Source organism: Acomys minous (assembly GCF_964271855.1).
Source record: "Acomys minous genome assembly, chromosome: 2".
NCBI classification, from domain to species: domain Eukaryota; kingdom Metazoa; phylum Chordata; class Mammalia; order Rodentia; family Muridae; genus Acomys; species Acomys minous.
The window spans coordinates 65,673,656-65,695,387 of NC_140484.1; the positions used below are offsets into that span (position 1 = coordinate 65,673,656).

A 21,732-nucleotide genomic window follows, 5' to 3' on the forward strand; every position below is an offset into this window, starting at 1 on the left:
CACACACACACCACACACACTGAGAATGGGGCTGCTGGCTGACACAGTGGCCAATGCCGTTTTCGTGCCTCTGTTTGGTCTCTGCGTGCCACAGGCCACATTTTCCCTACTGTCTCTCTATTCACCCTCCCTTCCTACCTATGCCTCCCTGATGTGACAGCCTATAAGAGAGATGAACAGGACGAGACTCATCATCAGAGGAGCGTTGGTCCCACTGACGACAGGGCTCATTAAAACAAATAATAAAGATCCAGATGATAGCGGGGAAAGGAGGTTGTCTGGGTGCCACCGCACAAAATACTTCGTTAGCACACCTAATTAATACTAACAACTGTCACGAAATAAAAATATCACACCCCTTAAGATCCGCCTGCCTCTCCGGGCGCTGTTCTCATTGAAAAGACCCCTGTCTGTTGCACCATGATCCCTTTCTGAAATAATTGGTGTGGCTTGATTGATAATGTGGAGTCCTCTTTAAAAGAAAACACACTATTTTTCATAATCAGAGCCGGCATGCATAATGAGGAGGCTGGTGGTGCCTTCAGCATCAGGTCTGTCAGAGCGCACGGTTATTTCCATATTGATGCAAACTAAGATATTACACTCTTTCATTATGTTGACGCGGCGCATCTTTCAACAGTCAGCTTCGTGCCGTACATCCCTTGCCAACAAAATTACCTTCATTTTCTCCTTTGGCTCGGCAGAGCTAGCAGTTAAAATGTGCCCTAACAAGCTAATCAACTAATTTTTAGAATATGTTGGAACCGTTTAATATTCTAAGAGAAAACAAGAAAAAGTTGCTAATGGGTCTGCAGGCGTAAACAGAAATAAATAGACAACCGGTTCAATGAGCATTTGAATACTTAAGTTTGAGCCAGTCATGGGGAAATCCATTTTGCAAGTCAAAAAAGCAGTGTCTATTTGTATCCATAAGGCAAACAACCTCATTTACGCGTACGTACTTGAGAAGATAACCTTGGTGTAGAGGCAGCAAGGAGAAAGATCTTTCCAAGAGCTGGGTGCTGGCTGGGAGGGGCTGAGCTCGGCAGGCTGGCCTTGGCCTCTAAGCTCTGCCTGAAACAGTCCTCAGCTATAGGGGGATGGGAGGGTGCTCCAAGAGGGACCCCAGAACCAAATGCCTCCCCCAGAGAAGATAAATGATATCTCTTATGAAAGAGTCACCAGTGAAGGAGTCTGGGGACTCACTGCTGGGGCCCCACCTGGGGACAGCCTTAGATGGCTAGGAGGACTACACAGGTCTCAGCTGACCTGGGGTTGAAGCCAGAGCCATTAGCATTTCACCTGCTGGTTGACCTTATGGGGGCATATCCTCAACACTCGGAGGGGAGAGGTTTTCCTCGAGGGCTGGAGAGCGGGTTATGTGCGGTGAGTAGGAAAGGCTGAACATGGTGCCTGTATTAATTAGCCAGGGTTCTCTGGAGGAACAGAAACGGTAGCATGACCATTGCTTATAAATATGGAACAGAAGATAATGTTAACATAAGTTTGCCCAAGTAATCATCCAACTATCTTACCATGATAGTGCTGTTCCCAGGTATCAAATTTGAAAAGAAACAAAATAAAGAACACCTAACGTAAAGAAAAAAAAAAAAAGAATATATGGGGCAGGGTTTGTTGTATTTACGGGAGTGGCTGGCAGGCTGTGGCCCAGCAGCCCGAGAATCCAGCGGTTGGTTGTTCAGTCCACGAGGCTGGAGGTCTCGGCTGGTCTTCAGTAGACACCAGAACCCCGAAGAAGGAGGCTCTAACAGTGCCAGTGATGGAATGGACTTGCCAGTGAGAGGGAAAGACAGAGAGAGCTGGCAAAGAGCAAGAGCTTCCTTCCCCCATGCCCTTTATATAGGCTGCCACCAGAAGGTGTGGCCACACTTAAAATGGGTCTTCCCTACTCAAAAGAGCCGTGGTTAGGATGAGCTTTCCCACTTCAAATGATTTTTTTTTTAAAGAAAACTTATTTAAGAAGTCTCACAGGTGTACCCAGATGCTGGGAGGTGGGTTTATTTCAGATGTAGTCAAAATAACAACCAAAAACAACCGTCACAGGGGTTGTGTGCTTACTTCCTCCTGGAGGGAGAAAGGCAGTTCATAATACTGAAGAAAAAAAATAAACAACTTAGGAAGTTTACAAGGCTCAGGAGGCTCAGGAAACCCACAAGACTCTTAAGAACAAGAGACAATTTCCAGGGAGAGAAGACTCTTCTGTAGGCTGCCTGTGCGCTGGCCAGGAAGCTCTGTGGATTTGTGTGTGTGTGACGTCAATGTCTTTGTATCACCCATGTTTCAGTAAGTGACCCCCTCACTCATACTCCTGTAACTCCAACAAGCTCATTGGTTCACCAATATAGTCTTGGCGGAATCATATCTTTGGTCTGTCTTTAGTGCCTCATGTAGGGTGAATAAAGTTATCTCTTCCCGGAAAGCCGTGCAAAGTCTGCTTATACACAGTCCTCCTAGAGTGGTACCCAACAGCCTGCTCCCCAGGAAAACTCTGCTCTCCTGCAGTCCCCAGTGTTTGTGAAATCCTGCTGCCTACCTTTGCTCACACATGCCTTTCTCTCCCTCACCATCTGACCTTTCCCCGTACACACTGGCTGGCAGTCGTTGCATGTTTTTCTCTTACTGTGCCATCTTTAGAAGGCCTTGCCCCATTCTGGGTGGACATTCTATTCCAAGAGCCTACCGTACTCCTCTTTCCCGCTGAGCCTTAAACACTACTGGGACACAAGTCACGCTGAGATGGCATCGCCTGCCTACGGGCAGCACTCCGCATGAGTGGCCCACACAGCACCTGTCAGAACAACAGGACAGGCGGTGGCAGACACACCCAGTGGCAGTGCTCAGATCCCCACTTTCCGAACAGAGAAGCAGATGTTCCTTGAGGCTGAGAGAATCTCACAAGCAATAAGCTAGGACAGCTGAGACCAAGAAGGATCCTAGAACCCTAAGCGTATTTGCCTGCCTGTGCACCACGGCACACCTCTGAAATCGGCAAGCAGCTCCTGAACATCTTATTCCATGCTGTGCACTGATAGAGGAAGAAGGGGCCTCCTCGGAGGCAGGAGTGAGCCCGATGTGTTCAGAGAGCACCAGGTTGAAGCGAGAACTTGGGGAGACAGAAGATGAGGAATGGAGGAAGAGCCCACGTTGGCTTTTCATACAGAGGACTTTCTGCAGATTTGCCTAATGTATTTCTTCTCAAAAGCCATCCTCCACATTTATAAATACAGCCGTGAATTTTCCTCTTCGGAAGAAAACCAACAGGCAGAAATTGCTAACCCCAAACGCACAGTGAAGGATGCACCATACATCAAAGGAACAGTGTCCTGAGCTGCTCACTGAGCTGTTGTTGCCAACAATCAGCTGGACAGGGCTGAAAAGGAAAGGGGCGGGAAGCCGCCTAGGAGTGGGAGAACGGTTGTAGAACAAAAAGAGGAAACTGAGTCTCCCCTGTCCGCCCAACCCTCCCCCACCCCCCCCACCCCCGCCTCCACAACAGTTGGAGTCCTGCCTTGTCTCAGCCTGCATGGTCACGGGCAGTTGCCGAGAAAGTTCTGGAATGTGACCGAGAACGCAGAACACCATCCCATCCCGCACTTCCGATGGCACTGAAGCAGCAACCTGTCTTTCCTTTTTGCATTCCTTAAAAACATTTTTTTAAAGTATTTTAAGGTCCAAGCGTCGGTTTTCCAGAAGGGAAGATGTATGAAATCGTTATAAATAGACCCAAACTGCACCAGGAGGTCAGCAAGCAGCAGAAGCCGTATTAGAAGCAGCCCAACAGACAGACTTTTAGGGGTTGTGGGAACGCACAATAGTTTTACAGACGCAGAAAACATGCATGTCATCGTGGCTGACTTGCTCCTTCCTTTGTGCACACATGACCTCCATGTGTGGGTGGTTGTCATAGAAACAACATCTCACCCTCTGGACCTGTAAGACAAACTGGTCCCAGGCATCTGAGCCACCAGCTGGGTGGGTGAAAGCCAAGGGAAGCAGAGAGTAGGTGGGGACAGCACAGTCCACGGTGCCCACCAAGGCACTCCTTTCCTGGGCTACCTAAACCCTCAGGAGGGTCCCAGTCCAGAAAGAAGACATAGACTTCCAGCTGAGTGCTGAAGGGATGAGCCAGCAGCTCAACTTCAGAATGTGGTTTGGCTGAGGTAGTGAATGAAAGAGGATGGGGAGGGGAGGCTGATAAGATTATTTTCAGAATCAAAAGTTACTTTGAGATTTCATCTTATACCCACCAGAATGGCTAAGATCAATAAAAACACGTGACAGCTCACACTGGAGTAAGGAGAACAAACACTCATCCATTGCTGATGGAAGTGCAAACTTGTACAGCCACTGTGGTGGTACCTTAGGAAGATGGGAATCGATCTACCTCAAGATCCAGCTACACCGCTCTTGTACATATACGCAAAGGATGCTTCATCCTACCACAGAGACACTTGCTCAGCCATGTTGGTTGCTGCTCTATTCATGATATCCAGAAATTAGAAACAACCTAGACGTCCCTCAGTGGGTGAATGAATAAATAAAATGTGGTACGTTTACACCATGGAATATTACTCAGCCGTTAAAAATGAAATCATAACCTTTCTGTCTATGGCCGCCATAGGGAGAGGAGCTGCCGACATGCATCTGCAATGGCTGGTCATTTGGAACTGCTCCAGTTTCCTGAGCAACAGGAACAAGCAGACCTATAGCACCGAGCCCAATAATCTGAGGCCTCGCAACTCCTTCTGCTACGATGGGCTGATTCACTGCAAAACTGTGGGAGTGGAGCCCACAGCCAATGGCAAAGGAGGCGTGCTGGTCGTGAAACAGATCCAGCCAGCATAAACCCGCCACTTCTTATGTGAGGACCACCATGAACAAGAATGCTCAGGCCATCCTCAGCAGCATCAGGCACATGATCCAAAAGAACAAGTACCATCCTGATCTGTGAATGGCGGCCTCCACAGGGCCAGTGCCATCCTACAAAGCCAGAAGCTTCTAGCTGTGAAGAGGAAACGGACCTGCCCCACTGAAAGCTCCTGGGCCCCACATCCCAGAAGCAATAAAGAGTCTGCTGAGCCGGGGTGGCAGCACATACCTTTCAGCCCAGCACTTGGGAGGCAGAGGCAGAGGCAGGCAGATCACTGTGAGTTGCCAGTCCAGTGCAGCCAAGGCTAAGACAGAGAGACCTTGGCTCAGAGAAAACAAAAAACAAAAAACAAAACAAAACAAAAGAGTCTGCTGACCTTTCAATCACCAACAGGGAAAAAAATTAAATCATAAAATTCTCAGGTAAATAGATGGAACAAAAAAAAAATCTTACTGGATGTAGTATCCCGGACCCAGAAAGATAAACATCGTTTGTATTCACTTCTATGTGGATATTAGGGAGTCAAAGATAACCAAACTACAATATGAAGAACCACAGAAGTTAGGTATTGACTTAGGGCCTGGAGGAGGGAGAAGCACAGAGCTCCCTAAGAAAGCAAAAATAGAGTAGGTAGTTATAGATGGAGCTGGAACAGGAAGATGTAGTGAGGAGAGGGCTGGGGAGAAGGGCATGAGAGAAATAACATGGGGAGAGACAGCTATAAGTAAGGGCCATTTGAGGGGGAGTAGGAAAACCTAGAGTAACAGAAGCTTCCTAAAATCTATACATATGTGTGGCCAATCAAAATGAAATTGCCAAAAAGTAAGGGAGACAGAGCCCCAAATGGCCATCTCTTGTCGTCAAAATAAAGTTTCCAGTACCAGGACAGAGTTACATCAAACTGCGTACAAGCGCCAATGGGCTCTCATAAGAAGCCTCAGCAACCTAGGCTGCTGCCAAGATTATCGGTTGCTCGCCACAAACTGGCAGCCGTGCCCCACTGCGGAAGACCAACACAGCTCATTAAACATTTGGAAAGGTCACACGGGTGCCTACAAAAGAGCCTTCACACCTCGATCTAGTGCCTGTGGTACAGAAGCTGCTCTACAAGCTTCTAAAAGAAAAAAAACGTAGACACCAACCCAACTACAGACCCTGTCATCTACAATGGTGTCCTGACGGATGTGCTAGGGCAATAGTGGCACAAAGCTTGTGCGAATAACCAAGCAATATCTGATTTTCCTTAAGGCCCACTCCACAAGATCGAACCCATATTCAGCGTTGCTTGAGTGACCAAGAACCTGAGACCAAATAGCCCAGGGACCTAGGGTAAAAACCAAATACTACCATTCAAAAAATGGCCGCGGGGGGGGGGGCAGGGGGAGTTAGCAATAAAGACCCTAATGACATTCTGGTAGATAGAGATCAGTGCTCTGCTCAACCATCATCAAAACTTCCTCCTCCAAAAGATGGGAACAAATAAAGAGACTCATAGCCAGACATTATGCAGAGTGAGAGGACCTCGGAACACGGAGCCCTAAATGAGCTGCCTTCCATCAAATCCCTCCCCTCAGGATCTCCGGAAGAGCAGTCCGTGCTCTTAACCTCTGAGCCATTCTCTCCAGCCCCCTTGCATATGTTTTATGGCTTCCAGTTTAGTATGTTTTACGGAATTTCTGAGTGTGCAAGCAAGTTTTGCTGACCCTCTCTTATGCCTCCTCTTGGGCTCTTTTTCTTCTGTTTGTTTTGTCCAATTCCAATGTGTTAGTTTTTGTTTTGTTTTGTTTTGTTTTGTTTTGTTTTGTTTTGTTTGCCTGTTTGTTTTCTAATGAGAGACAGAAAGGGAGTGGACCCAGATGGGCAGGGAGGGTGTGAGGACCTGGGAGGAGCAGGGGAGGGAAGATCATAATCAGTACATATTATGTGAGGGGGAAAAAATCTATTTTCAATACAAGGAACAAAAGGTTACTCGCAGAATGAGTGGGTGTTTTGCCTGCATACTTGTATGTACCTTGTGCACATAGCGGCCAGAAGAAGGCATCAGACGTCCTGGAAATGGAGTTACAGTCATCATCAGCTGCCATGTGGGTGCTGGGAAGTAAGCCAGGTTCTTTTGAAAGAGCAGCCAGTGCTCTTAACTGCTGGCCCTTTTCCCCCAGCCTCTTAAATTACTTTTGAAAAGCACAAAGTTTAAGTGGGTGTGGCAGCACACATTTCCAATCCCAGATCCCAGGAGCCTGAGACAGGAGGACTTCAAGTTTTAGGCCATCCGGAACTACACAGTGAGTTCCAAGTTAGCCTGAGCTACATAATGAGGCCCCAGCTCAAATAAATAAAAGAAAAGAAAAGAAAGAAAGAAAAGAAAATTGAAGGTATAGGTAGTAGCCCTCTGAAGGGCCAGTGTGTGTAACCAGGTCTGACAGCTTCTGGTATCTCTTAAAATGATTCGATTTTTTATGTATGTTGGGTCGCATGGCAAAATCTTAATTAGCACCAACAGCAAATTGTTATGAGGTATGTTCAGTGTGATTTTTTTTTATTTTGTAAGGTTCTAGTGGGCCAAGTACCATTATAGAATAACAAGTCGATTATAGGAAGAGGATCCCCAGGCTCCGTTATCACCCAAGTCCTGATGCAACCACCAGCCAGCCGGCCCCTCCTTGGTAATAAAGCAGAGTTGTACTCAGATGGCCCCCACTCTCAGCTCCAAGGTCACATATGTGCCTGTCATTCCAGGTAACTAGAACATCTTTAATTGCTTGGTATTTTGTTGCTGCTATTGTTTGAGGTTTGGTTTTGTTTTATCTTGATTTGATTTGGTTTGACTTTCAGTCACTCACTGTGTAGCCTTGGCTGGCCTTGAACTTGCTACGTAGATCGGGCTGGCCTCCAACTCACAGAGATTCATGGGCCTCCACACCCTGAATGCTGGGTTCAAGACGTGCACCACTACCTCTGGCTTAAAAAGATATCCAATCTCTATGTAGGCTGCACATCAGAAAGATTATGGGACTAGGCAGATGCTAGATAACAGAGAATGAAAGACCACAGGTCTCCTCTGCCCACCTGGGACACAGCTGACTCTCAGGGCACCTACATCATTTGGAGGAGGGCAATCTGGACCCCATGACATTCACCCAGTGTTGGGATCCATTTGACTCTCCAAATTTTGCTGCAGAGAATAAAAAGGATGCCCTGACACAATAAGGATGTCACCAAGGGCACATTTATGCCTTGCCCGGTGGCACATGTGGCTTACTGCCAAGTGACTCTGGAACCCATGAAGTAGTTATCAGACCAAGCCAATAGCACAGCATCAGCAAATTCAACAAAAACTCCCACCCTGAAGCACTGTAGTCACTTTGCTCAAAATATACGTGTTGACTCTGGCATTCTGTCTTGTTTGTTAATTAGCTAATATTTTCAAAATGCTTTGAGGATGAAAAAAATGCTATAGAGGAGCAAAGTGTCTACATCTATTTCTGCCACCTCGGCATTACGACACAGTCTTGCAGACAATGGTGAGCTTGAAACAAAGACTAAAATCCTGCCCTGGCAGAATTGGGAGATTCTAACAGAAACAGTATGAAACACCAGCAATGTGACAGATGAGTCAGATGCTAATAAGCATCCTGACCAGAAATCAATGGGCAACTGGGCATGGCAACATTTCAGGAAGTCAAGGAGCAAAGGCAGAAAGCATAAGCTTACTGGGCAACAGGACAAGAAAAGAGGAGGAACCCTACCCATGAGACTGATTGTGATGGGCTTCCCCTGTGCTGGTCCCATTCTGTAGCTGGGGAAATTGAGGGGTCCCTGAAGTAGAGCTCCTGGTCCAACCTCCTCCTGGGGGAGGGGTCATGTTATCAGCTCAGCATAACACGATGAAGATAGTATGCTCTGCAGCACACACGGGCGGCATTTCTCTCAGGGAGACACTCACCACTACTAAGAAAAATTGCTTTGATTGACAGGCCCACTTGCAACAGAAGCAAAGACCCCCAGGGGATCTGAGCACTGTGAAACTGGGCAAGAAGGGAGCAGCGAGATGGGGAGACAAGAGGTGCAGGAACTCTTCAAGTCACAACAAGGCAGGGACATTCCCATCCTCAGAGCCACCTGGCACCTCATATGGCATCAGCAGACAGGAGAAGCTCTGCGCCCAGGTGGTAGGGGAAGACATAAAGTGTTGTGTCCAGATTTGGACAGGGCACAAAGATGAAAGCTGAGAGCTGAGGTACTCCACATTCTTATGAGCCACGGTCTTATGGATTTCTGTCAAGTTTGCCTAAATCCTTGCCTGGTGGGGGCCCACACCACATCTGCAGCACAAGCCATGAACCCCAAGAGGTAAGAGACCACCTCTACAATGGAGGATTTGCTAAGAAGCCAACAAAGCCAAAACTTGCATGGGCCCATTCTGAGACAGTGAGAAAGCTGATCACTTTGTAAGTGTGACTTCGTTGTTTGAAAGAGAGCCCACCAAATTGCATTCACAAAATACCCACGTCTGCATTATTCAGCACTCCCTTCTCGGAATGCACCAGAACTGTGCCTGGCTGTTGACACTAAACCTTGTGTACTAAGATAGGTGTAGGACGAGCAGAGGAAAAAGAAACATGAATGGGCAGAGAGTTACATAGAAGGGAGAGACAGATGAACAGTTGTTTGTACAGAGGGAAATGAATAGAGGGATAAATGGACAGATAGATGAGCAGGAGAAGGGAGCTGGAGAGATGGTCCAGCACTTGTTAAGCCTGCAGAGGAGCAAGGCTCAGTTCCTAGCACCAATGTGGTGGCTCACAACCACTCATAACTCCAGTTCCAGGGGATCTGATGCCCGCCAGGCACATATGTGGTACACATACAGACATTCAGGCAAAACACTCATTTGCATAAAACAAAAAGAAATACTTAAAAAGAAAGAAATGGATGAAAAAGAAAGGAAAACCAAGAACAAATGGATTAAAGATGGATAGAAGATAGATTGATGGATGGATAAGATGATGGGCGAGGCGTGGATAGATGGATGGATGATGGGCAAGGTGTGGATAGATGGATGGATGATGGGTGCATGAATGAATAGATGAGTAGTAGTGTATGTAGTAGTGTAGTGGTTTAAGTGACAAATCACACACATAAAGTCTAGGGCTCTTGAACACTTGGCTCCCAGCTGGTGGTGCTGTTTGGATAGGTTCAGGAGGGGTGGCCTTGCTGAGTATGCCACCTAGGGAGGACTTTGAGAGTTTAAAGATTTGTACAATTTCTAGCTTGCAGGTCAAGATGTGAGCCTTCAGCTTTCTGCTCCTACTATTACGGACTCCAACCCTCTTGAATCATAAGCCCAGATAAACTCTTTCTTCTATAAGTTGCTTTGGTCACAGTGTTTCATTATAGCAATAGAAAACTAATTATACAGAAGTTGGTACCAAAGAGTAAACTACTGCTGTGATAAACGTGACCTTGCTGCATTTTGGAAGAATGTGGAAGACTTTGGAACTTTGGACTAGAAAAGTGGTTGAACGCTGTAAGTGGAATTTAATTGTCCACCCTAGTAGAAGCTTGGAAGTCATAGTGCCAAGAGACATCATATGGACTGTGGAAGTCCACCCAGTTCAGGAGGTTTCAAAGGGGAAAAATATTAGCAACTGGGATATTTTGGTGAAAAAATAAATAAATAAAGTGGCTGTTTTCTGCCCATATTCTAAGACCTTTCCTAAAAGTAAAAACTGTCTTTGGCAGAGGAGATTTCAAGACAGCCTAAGATTGACCCTGTCTTGTGGTTGTTAGTAATCACTCTTATGCAGGTCTACAATGAAAAAGGTCAATCAAGAGCAGAAAGAAATACTAAATGTACAGTTTAAAGAGGAAAAAGGACACTGAGGATCTTAATGCTACAGGCAAGGCTTATGTTCAGAGGGAGGCTGAAATTGTTAAGAACGTTAGCACCATCAAGGAGATGCCTGACTTCATTGGAATAAAGGGGAGGGGGTCCTCAGGGCAAGACCCCATTCAGCCAAGCTTCTAGCTTGTGAAAGAGAGCACAGGGCTCCTGGATGGCATCTAGAGTCAAAAGCTGCGGCCACTATGATCCAAGGGGGCCAGAGTCCCTCCCAAGCTGTTAGTCAAAGTTGGTGTCTCCCTGCATTTGCTGACTTTAAAGTCATGAAGAAAAAAAAAAGAGGCTGTGGAATCTTCCTCTGCTGTTTTAGAGAGCTGATGGGATGAAGCAACAAATGCCAGGGGATTCTGTAGTGGAAAGTTTTGGTGTCTTTAAAAACTCAGCTAGGTTATGTAAAGCATGTTTTTGTTTTAATCCCAAGTGTGAAATATGGGGCTGATTCAGATGGCCCACAACAGCAACCTCTTTGCTTTGTGCAGGCTCCGAGAGGGGCTCTTTGCCAGCCGCAGACAGTTTAATTCTGAGGACTCTGGAGAGGGAATAAATGCCAGAGCCCAGAAGATGGCGTTGGGGGGGGGAGGGGCTCCAAAATAGAATACTGCTGCTCCCCCTGCTGCTCCTGGTTGCTGTTGATGCAGTTTGATGAGAAGAAGCTGGAGATATCCTGAAACAAAGATAGGACTTGCCCAAGGAACTATGTCCCTAAACAGCAGGGAGTAGTAAAGAGACCTATGACCCCCTTCTCCCCACTAACCTTCTTTCTCTCCTACCTGCTGTTGGGGTATTGGAAGAGATTGAGGTGAAGGGAGATAGAGGGATAAGAAACTAAATTAAAATAGATAACAAAAAAAAAATAGTACCTACAGGAGAAAGTTCTGAAGAGGCAGGAGCCCTGAGAGGCCATTGCATGAAGCTGTGGAAGTGAAACCAAAGATGTTGGTAATGTCAGAGCCATAAAAGATCAGCCCAGTAGCCGGGCGAGGTGGCGCACGCCTTTAATCCCAGCACTCGGGAGGCAGAGGCAGGTGGATCCCTGTGAGTTCGAGGCCAGCCTGGTCTACAAATCGAGTCCAGGACAGCTAAGGCTACACAGAGAGACCCTGTCTTGAAAGAAAAAAAAAAAAAGATCAGCCCAGAAGAGCTGCACACAGGGAGTAAAGTCAGACTAAGAAAAAGATATATGTTGTGGGTGGCAAACCTGGAGGACCAATACTATCTAACCCCTTTGACATCAGACATGGAGTTAGAAAATTTGGGGTTTGCCCTGCTGAGTTTCAGTCTGGCTTTTGTCCATTTTTTTCCTCACTATGCCCATTTCCTCCCTTTTGAAATGGTAATACATATCCTTTGCCACTGTGTGCTAGAAGTATATAATTAGGTTCTTAATTTTACAGGGAATTACAGTTAAAAGATTGCCTTGTCGGGCACGGTAGCGCGCTCCTTTAATCCTAGCACTTGGGAGGGAGAGACTGGTGGATCTCTCTGAACGCAAGACCAGCCTGGTCTACATAGTGGGCTCCAGGACAGGCCGGGCTCTGGACTTACACATTTTAAAAGGTGTTAAGACTATGAAATACAGGACTGGAGAGATGGCTCAGCAGTTAGAATACTAACTGCTCTTCTAGAAGACTCGGGTTCAATTCCCAACACCCACATGGCAACTCATAACTATCTGTAACTCCAGTTCCAGAAGATCCAACGACCTTACACAGATAAATATATGCAGGCAAAGCACCAATACACATTTTTTAAAAATTTAAGACTATAGGGATGTTTGATGTTGGACCAAATGCATTTTACATTATGATACAAGTCTGTAGGAACCCAAGAGTGAACTGTAGTGGTTTGGGTAAGATGCTCGCTATTTGAATAGTTGGTTCCCAGTCAGTGACGTTGTTTTAGTAGGTTTAGGATGGGGGCTGGGCTTTAAGAGTTTCTAGTCCACTCTCTGCTCCCTGATTGCTTGTCAAAATATGCACCCTCAGTTTCTCCTCAGCTGCTGTGCCTGGCTGCTTGCTGCCACACCTTCCCACCAGGATGCATTCTTTTCCTTCTGGAACCATAAGCCAAATAAAGCCTCCGTGCTCTGAGTTGCCTTGGTTGCTATGTTTTATCACAATAGAAACATAACTAAGGCATGCGGGATAAATTACTTGAAACATGCGCCTGTAGTACAGTATCCAGTGAAACACGCATTCCTATGGATTCGTCACACGCAAGTCGCCCTTTATGTGGCATGGGCTTGGCAACTCTCTATTGTACTAGGGTATGGCTCATTATCCTCCTCACTTCTGAAGTGGTACCTGCTCCATTATTTTAATCACCGGAAAAATATAGAATAAGAGCCAGGCTTGTGGCGCACACCTTTAATCCCAGCACTCAGGAGGCAGAGGCAGGAGCAGGCAGATGCCTGTGAGTTTGAGGCCAGCCTGGTCTATAAAGTGAGTCCCAGGACAGCCAAGTTATATAGAGAAACCCCTGTGTCAAAAAATAATAATTATTATTATTATTATAGCTACAATTGCTTGAGTGTGGACTTAGCAAGTTCAAGGCCAAATGGTCTAAAGTATAAGTGGCTCTCAACCAAGGGTGATTTTTTGTTGTTGTTGTTGTTGTTGTTGTTGTTGTTGCTGTTGTTGTTGTTGTTCCCAGGGAATATTTGCCAATGGTTGGGCTTTTTTGTTGTTTTGTTTTGGTTTTGTTTTGTTTTTAGTTGTCACAACTGGGCAAGGGGAGTGGAGCTACTGGTGAAGAAAGATCTAAAGTGCTCCTTAAACATTCTAGAATGAACAGGAGATGCTCCCACTACAAAGAATTATCCAGACCAGGATGCCAGCCTTTCAAGAGGGAGCAGTCCCAACACTAGTGGCACTTACCCTGCAGTGTAAGCTCCCAAGAATGTGCACTGTGGGGCATCCACAGACCAGCCTATAGGTAAGGAGGCTGAATCCAGGAATTAAGAAGACTGTGTCTGCCTTTCCATGACTAATTTGCAAATCCTTGTGGGAATAAAAATAAAACAGCAGTAACAAGCCAAAACAGAACTGAAGAAAAGATTCAAGACAGCAAAATTTGGAGCTAGGATGGTAGTTCAGTGGGGAGAGTCCTGGTCTAGCAAACATGAAGCCCTGGGTTCAAGAAGTACAGGCAGACTGGGCTTGGCGGCACACGCCCTATAATCCCAGCGTTTGGGAGGCAGAGGCAGGTGGATTGCTGTGAGTTTGAGGCCAGCCTGGTCTGCAAAGCGAGTCCAGGACAGCCAGGGTTTCTACACAGAGAAACCCTGTCTTGAAAAAACCCAAAACAAAACAAAAACAAAAAGCACAAGCAGGAATAGCAGAAGTTCATGGATAGTGAGTTTGAGGCCAACCTGGGCTACATGGGACAGTATCTCAAAAAAACAAAGCTGGAGAAACTGAGGATGTTGTTGGCATTCAGCAGTAAGTAGGAGTGTTCCTGTAGCCCTCGAGGCTGTGTGTTTTGGGTGTTGACCATGAGCCAGCCCATCATCCTATCAAGGTGATCTCCTTGCACAACCTGCTGACCCAACTCTGCCTTTCTCAAAATTTTCTCCTCGGCTTTATGATCCATAATTGGATACCTTTGCTCCAATTTTCTTCTTGCAACAGCGAAGATAAGGTCTCTGTTTAATCATCCCCCTCTAAGCACTTGCAATCAGGCAGGATATTGCTGCTTTTAAAATAAGACAATGACATTTAACGACTTTCATTTCTTCCTATACAAAAGATTAATTTATATGCTGGAGTCATCAGCTCATTGGAAAACTCAGCCTATTCTTTCTGAAACACTGAGATATGATTAAGAACTCAATCCCTCCTTTATATTTTTAATCTTGTGGCTTTTTCTGTGTATTTAACTACACGGTCTAATTTAGTCTTTGCTTTACCGTGATGCTAAAATTAGCAAGCAGGACAGAGGAGTAACACAGAACCTCTCAGAGGCACCCCAAGAGGCAACCTGCCTCATCTCTAGGTATCAACAAAGCAGGGCTACCATAAAGCCCTAGGGATCTCACCTGGACCACCTGCAGAGCCCATGAATCAGGCCCCTAGGATCTGACCCACTCCAGCATCACTTTCTCCCTCCATTTACCCTCAGCTCTGGCCAGACCCAGTAACTTCTGGTTTCCTTGGTGCTGCTCACATTTCAAGATCTTCCCTTCCACCCTCTGGATGCCACTTCTGTCAGTGTCTCATTTGTCCTTCCACGTTCACCTAGAACATCTCTCCCTGGAAGTCTTTGTAGAGGCCCCTGTGGCAATAGCTCCCTCCTTCCTAACTCACTCGGTGCTTGCTCTGGATGTCCTTAATCCATCCTGTCTTTTACAATGTGGCCGGCCATCACCTGCTGGTTTCTCCTGGTCACTAGTCATCACGGTGTCTGCAGGACGCTTTCACAAGAGTGCTGCCCTGTGAAGGTGCAGAGAACCCAACTCCACAGTTATTCAGGGGGCTGAGTGAGCTTAGGCTCCTATTAGCAAACCTTTGTCTCCCTTCAAATTCAATGACAAGGCCCTTGCAGTGTGAGACTGTCTGACAGTTTTGACAGGTTCTCAAAAAAAAGGGAGTCATCAAGGCCACAGTTGAATGGGCCTCCATGAGCCACAGGGACCATCGCTCCTAACTGCTATAAATGGTGGCCCACCTATTCCCCTGGCCTGTTTTCATTTAGAAATTACCACATGGCATATGCACGTATTAAATCTTATAAATTTTCTAAAATAATGCCATGAATTGATGATGATGATGATGATGATGGTGATAGTATTTATCCATTACATGTAACAATTTGGTCGGTTGGTTTGGTTTTTGTTGTTTTGTTTTGTTTTTTGGGACAGGGTTTCTTTGTGTAGCCCTGGTTGTCCTGGAACTAGCTAAATCAGTCTGGCTTCGAACTCACAGAGATCTGTCTACCTCTGTCCTGTCTCCCCTTCTAAGTGCTAGCATTAAAGGCATGAGCCACCACTGCCCACAAGACTTGTTTGTCTGTTTGTTTGTTTGTTTGTTTGTTTGTTTGTTTTAAAGACAGGGTTTCATTTGACCCAGCGTGGCCTCCAACTCAACATGACAGCCGAGGATGGCTGTGAACTTCTGAGCCTCATGCTTCTGTGTCTTGACAGCCAGAATTACAACAAACATACACTATCACACCCGGCTTATACAATGTTGGGAATTTGCGGTTCTTTCTAAATGAACCCAGGGCTTTGGTTTTATTCCTTGCTATACAAGGAGACACTGAGCTACATCCCAGGCTCTCCTCTCAGGATTTTTACCATTTAAAAAAAAATTCTGTCACAAGCTGCAAAGATGGCTCAGAAGCTACTGCTCATCCAGAGACTTGAGTTAGGTTCCCAACAACCTTTTCAGGTGCTCACAACCTCTAGTAACTCTAGCAGCAGGGAATCCAATGCATGCAGACAGACAGACAGACAGACAGACAGACAGACAGACAGAGACAGAGGCGTGGATGGACACACACAGAGACACAGTTTATTAATTCATGTGATAAGCAGAAAAAAAACAAAAACAAAAACAAGGTCTCTGCCAATCCTCAGGCCAACCTCTGTTGTTAATTCTTCCTGATTCTAACTGGCAATGTGGGCTCTGTTTCCTAAGAGAAAAGGCACCCTTTTGGATGGAATCAAGTTGTCCCTGTCATCTCTAGTGCTCTTAGGTGACTTGACACGTTATAACATGACCCTGCTGCTCTCAAAGCTGTGCATTAGAGAAACTCAGAATCCCTACCTCAGAGGGTGAGTGAGAACACCCTGTCAGAAACAGGGCCATGTCTGTAACCAATTTTTTTAAAATATTTTAAAATTGTATTTAACTTTATTTTATATGCATTGGTATTTTGCCTGCATGTATGGTTACGTGAGAGTGTCAGATGTTGGAGTTACAGACAGTTGTGAGCTACTATGTGGGTGCTGGCATTTGAACTGGGTTCCTCTGGAAGAGCAGCCAATGCTCCCAGACACTGAGCAATCTCTCCAGCCCCCTGTGTAACCATTTTTATGGAATAGAGACTGGCTCAAATCCATCGGAAACTGTCTGTATGTCTCTCTGGGTTCCGTGATACTGTCACTGTCCAATGTCCTCCTCACTGTCAGCCAGTTTATTTTAACCCACCTTGAACTTCCAGGGAATTAGGGACAGTCCAGAGAACGGTGGCAGGAAAAAGTAGGGACCCTAGTGCGAATCATCTTTGAAGGTCCCAGAGAAAGCTCTGCCCTGGTGATGGCAAACAATGGTGAGGGTATGAAATGACTGGAGGGCTGACCCACGGTGGGGGTGTAACAGGACAGCGACCATGGAGGACATTTGGGGGCTACCTCACAAAACTACCAAACTGTGACTCCAGTGGGGAGTGGAGACAGGAGGATGACTGCAGCTGTTTCCTTGGTTTTCACTGTATAATGTTCCATAAGCATCAGTTAAATTATTTGTTTCTTAAATGGTGGGCCTATGTTGTTTTGTTTGGGGGGGTTTTGGGTTTTGTCAGTTGGCTGTTTTTGTTGTTGTTTATTTGTGAATTTGAGGGTTGGTTTATTTGCTTTGTGTTGTTGTTGTTGTTGTTGTTGTTGTTGTTCTGTTTTGTTTTTTCTTTGGTGCTAAGAATTGAACCCAAGGCCTCATGAAAATACTAGTTCACCCTTCTAAGCACACACCCTGGCCCTAACTAACTTAGTTTTACTGCTTGTGAATGTCTGTATTACTATTTAAGGTCTTTTACTGCAGTGATGGATCTCTCGTTGTTAAATATACACAATGATTTTAAGCACATCCATGTTCATGGAGCGTGGGTTTTGTTCCACTTTGGTATGCAAACCAAAAGGTTTTCCAAAGCACATACAGCAGATTATCCATCCACATGCTCCTCTCTCTCTCCATGTTGGTAACTGCTCAACTCTGATTCCAACATCATGTTCTGTGGTGATTTAGCAAAGGCAAGTGTCTTAGCAGATGTGTGTGTGCATGTGGGGGGGGGGGGGAGTGTGATTTATACCTTTTTAAATTTTTTTTTCTATTTTTTAAAAATTGTATGTATATGTCTGTGTACCACATGTGTGCAGGAGCCAGCAGAGGCCAGAAGTGGGTGCTAGGTCCCCGAGAACTGGAGTTCCAGGATGTTATAAGCTGACATGTGGGTGCTGAGAGCTGAACCAAGGTCCTCTCCAAGAGGGGCTACAATCTCTAAACCCCCAAGCCATGCCTCTAGCTCTCTTGCATATACTCTTATAAAACATTTATTCAAGTTCTTCTAGCTCCCCGGCCCCATTTTTCCGTTAGGTTGTGTTTTGTCTTTTTCTTGCTGGCCTGAGATCTCTTTACATTTAGGAGTCCTTACTCAGATCTACGTCCTTCAGATGCTGAAGGCGGAGCTTAGCTTCGATGGTGGCGTGTTTGCCTGCTGTGCACAACGCCTGGGATTCATCCCCCAGCACTGGAAAAAAATTGTCATGGTGGTGATACATGCCGATAATCTCAGGAGACAGTGGCAAGATGGTCGCAAGAGGGTGAGAAGTTCCAGGTCATCCTTGGCTACATAGCACATTTCAGGCCAGCCTTTGCTACATGAGGCCCTGTATGGACAGATATATATATTTCATACATATATATTACAGATATCTTTTTTATTTTATTTTATTAATTTATTCATATTACATCTCAACGGTTATCCCATCCCTTGTATCCTCCCATATCTCCCTCCCTCCTTTATTCTCCTCCCCTATGACTGTGACTGAGGGGGACCTCCTTCCCCTGTATATGCTCATAGGGTCTCAAGTCTCTTCTTGGTAGCCTGCTATCCTTCCTCTGAGTGCCACCAGGTCTCCCCCTCCAGGGAACATGGTTAAATATGGGGCACCAAGGTTTGTGTGAAAGTCATACCCCACTCTCCACTCAACTGTGGAGAATGTCCTGTCCATTGGCTAGATCTGGGTATATTACAGATATCTTATGCAAGATTTGGCTTCCTGTGCCCGTTTGCAAAGAAAAAAAAATCTTAATTTTAAAGTAAAGTTATATTTTTCTTTTATAAGTGTCTTTTGTGTCTCACTTTAAAATTTATCTCTAAGCCAGCCACAGTGGCACACACCTATAATCCTAGCACTTGGGAAAGCAGAGGCAGTTGGATCTGTGAGTTCGAGGCCAGCCTGGTCTACAAAGCAAGTCCAGGACAGCCAAGGCTACACAGAGAGACCCTGTCTTGGAAAAACCAAAATAAAGCAAAACAAGTTATCCCGAAATCATGAAAGTACTACCTTTGATTTCTTTTAGAATTGTTAATGATTTATTCTCCACACTTGGGTGTATGACCCTCCTGGAAAACCTCTTTGCATAGGACTTGGGGGTTTCCTTTTCTTTCTCATAGGAATTCACTTTTTTTTTGTTTTGTTTTGTTTTGTTTTGTTTTTTGTTTTTCGAGACAGGGTCTCTCTGTGTAGCCTTGGCTGTCCTGGACTCGCTTTGTAGACCAGGCTGGCCTCGAACTCACAGCAATCCGCCTACCTCTGCCTCCCGAGTGCTGGGATTAAAGGCGTGCGCCACCACGCCCGGCAGGAATTCACTTATTAAAGGACCTTTTGACAGAACTCTGAGGCCCTTTCTGTTCCAGTGGCATCAGCTACAGGTCTTTGCTGGACCCGCTATCGAAGTCATCTCAAGAACGGTAACGCTCTGACAGTGTGCCCAGATGAGTGGCGCCAACCCTACTCAAACCCAAGGATCCCAAGAAGTGGGAAGCTTTAGTGTTCTCCTGAGGAAAGTGAAGGAATTATTATCAGAAGACAGTGATGGCTGCCCGCTGGGAAGGCGGAAGCCTTGCTAGCTGACTGAGGAGACAGCCCAGCAGGAAGGTTGTTATCTAAACCAGCGAGCAAATTGCCCCTGGGGACCCAGCTGTCTCTAAAGAAAACAAGATGGCTCTCCGCCAAAGCTTCCACGACTACCTAGGGCTCTCTGCAGCGTGGCTGGTTATCACATAGAGTTCCACCCAGTGAAAATATGACTCTCCAGCCTGCCTGACTGCTAAAGCTTCTGGAACCTTCTGTGGCTGGGATTCCCATCCACAATACAACAGCTGTTTCTCATACAGCTTCGGTGCCCCTTGCTCTGACTTCATCTGCTAAAGATCCCGGGCATTTTGCTCCTCCCTAAGGAGGATTGCTTGTGGATTGGGGAGGATGGCAGTTTCTTCCCCAGTGAACTTTGGCTCCAAGTCCCCTTTGTTATTTTTGGTCTCTGCTACCAGGGGAAGACACCACCACTGCTTCCCAGCTTCTGGTGACCGGTTCCTCTCCTGCAGGTGACAAGGGCTCTTTCTAGGGTAGCATTCACTGGTTGCAATGTGCCTTGAGCCTTCCTTGCCCAGCCTTCCTTGCGCAGCAACCCTGCCTTAAAGCAGTTTGCTTCTTTCACCAAGGAATGTGCCAATTTTTTAAAGGATGAATGGCCATGTTACTGTATGTAACTTTTGACACAGCATTCTCATTCCTAAGTATTTATCTTAAGGAAATTACCACAGCCATGCATGCAGAGTCATGCAGAGTGGTATTCACCAAGGCACTATTTTTATTTTTAATTATTTGTTTGTTTGGTTTTGGTTTTTCGTGGCAAGGTTTCTCTGTGTGGCCTTGGCTGTCCTGGACTCATTCTGTAGACCCGCCTGTCCCTCCCTCCCCGAGTGCTGGGATTCTCCACCAGGAACAGAGAGACTGCAGAGAGAATGGCCTCAATTCGGTGCTGAGACCTTTGGCAACATTTAAAAATCACATTTGCTAACTTGGATAGGTGTTCACCGTACAGGATGTGGGGGAGAGGGCTCAAAAGTGATGTTTCTAATTTGATCTAAAGCATGACTCCGAGTGTGTAAACACACACAGAAACTGATTCACGGGGACATTCTAGTGTGTGACATCCACTGACTTTTAACTCTTGTATGAAAAGTCAGCATCTCCGTCCTTAGCGAGATGGGAAACCCCAAATACTCATCCCCACAGCAAGGGGCCTTGTCCAAGTCAGACCCAAAACACAACATCTGTTTTGAAGAAATATGTTTCTATTAACTGGGCTCCAAAGGACAATTGAATTTTTTAAAGCATGAATATTAGCCCTGAACATGGTTTTATTGGTAGCAAAAAAAAAAAAAATTAATGCTATAATGTTGGGAAAGGAACCAAGTTTCAAAACCAGAAGCAGGTTTCTGAAAGCCAAGAGTCCCAGCGTGGACATAAAAGCCAGAGGCCTCCCATGGAGCTGAGTAGAGTCAGCTTCTCTTCCACTGCCAAGCTGTTGCAGACTATTGTCTCTATGACAATGAGGTTCCCAAGGATGAAATGTGGGGTGCACATGAGGTTCCAGAGGGCCTGCCAAGCCTAAGGTTCCCTCAAGTTTGGCCGAAAACAAACGAGAGAAGAAATGTTGGGCCTTCGGGAGGTTTTGTGCACAGTCTCCAGGATGAAAGGTGCCAGGTAGAAGTGTGAGCCTCTCCCTGGGCTCCTTTTTCTGTTTCTTCTTCCAGTTTTCCATTATCTCTTAAATACGAGCATTATTTTAAACTTGTAGTAGATGCATGGAACGTGGGAAACAGAAGCAGGTGGATCAGAAGTTCAGTGCCATCTTTTACTTAGTGAGTTAAAGGCTAGCCTGGGCTACAAGAGCCCCTGAATCCTCTGCCCCCCAAAAAGGCATTATTTTAAGCTCTTTTAAACATTATTTTAAGCAATGATATTTTCTGTTAACTTAATTTACCAAATGCACAGTATCGTCTAAAGGCAGAAGAGGAGAGAGACGGACACGATAGATGGTAACTCCGCAGCTATTGGCCCCAAAGGCCATAATTCGTGTTTTGAAATTCCTTAATTTTATATGCACGCACAGAGAGAGAGAGAGAGAGAGAGAGAGAGAGAGAGAGAGAG

At 45.9% G+C, this 21,732-nt stretch overlaps 1 pseudogene across 1 annotated transcript; it reads left to right on the forward strand.

Annotated features, from left to right (window-relative positions):
- The first annotated feature begins 4,659 nt into the window (after positions 1-4,659).
- LOC311590564 (large ribosomal subunit protein eL28-like) lies at positions 4,660-21,353 on the forward strand (annotated as a pseudogene). Its single transcript has 4 exons — positions 4,660-5,080; positions 18,152-18,330; positions 19,431-19,484; positions 21,336-21,353. The product of its transcript is annotated as a large ribosomal subunit protein eL28-like (transcript).
- The last annotated feature ends 379 nt before the right edge of the window (positions 21,354-21,732 follow it).